The following is a 902-nucleotide window of genomic DNA, read 5'->3' as shown; positions in this document are numbered from 1 at the left end:
TGTACGTGGCATTAGTCTGTGTTATGTGAAGGACACTGAAACATTGTAACTTTGCAAGCAAGATGGTGTCTCTTGTGTGTAAATGAACAATACAGTAAAAGTCCTTTTTATTTGGTAAGTGGCAATATATTACATTTTTGATTTTGAGTTTTATACCACTTTAGTGCAAAAAAGGCATACACATCCCAATGACATGAAAACCAGTTAATCAACAAAAGGCTTATTAATGTAATGGGTTATTTAACAAGGCAGGGAAACAAAAGGGGGAGGGTGAGAAAGTGGATAGTAAAAGGTGAAAATTTTGTTTATTTTATTACTTCATTTAACATTGGCAGTCTGCAGTGGTACATTTGGGTTTACAGTAGTATGTACTTATTCAACTAAATCATTTTTTATACTAATTTAGACCTCCTTAGCTATGCCAACCTGAGGAAAAATACTGGCCACACATAGTGGACACATGTCCTTTCTTTTTACTCTTCATGTACTGTACATCATCATCATATATCACTGCTAAGAACTAGGGATGAGCCGAACACCCCCCGGTTCGGTTCGCACCAGAACTTTCGAACGGACCCCAAATTCCTACGAACTTTAGAACCCCATTGAAGTCTATGGGACTCGAATGTTCGAAATTAAAAGTGCTAATTTTAACGGCTAATATGCAAGATACTGTCCTAAAAAGGGTTTGGGGACCTGGCTCCTGCCCCAGGGGACATGGGTCAATGCCTAAAATGTTTTTAAAAATGGCCGTTTTGGCGGGAGCACTGATTTTAATGACAATTAAAGTGAAAAAAAAGTGAAATATTCCTTTAAATATGGTGCCTGGGGGGTGTCTGTAGTATGCCTGTGAAGTGCCACGTGTTTCCCGTGTTTAGAACAGTCCCTGCACAAAATGACAT

The sequence above is a fragment of the Lithobates pipiens genome, unplaced genomic scaffold (genome assembly GCF_037356315.1).
Source record: "Lithobates pipiens isolate NorthernLeopardFrog02 unplaced genomic scaffold, aLitPip1_a1.2 Scaffold_13, whole genome shotgun sequence".
Lineage (NCBI taxonomy): Eukaryota > Metazoa > Chordata > Amphibia > Anura > Ranidae > Lithobates > Lithobates pipiens.
The sequence above is the reverse complement of the archived record's forward strand: the minus strand, read 5'-3'. Positions refer to the sequence as shown.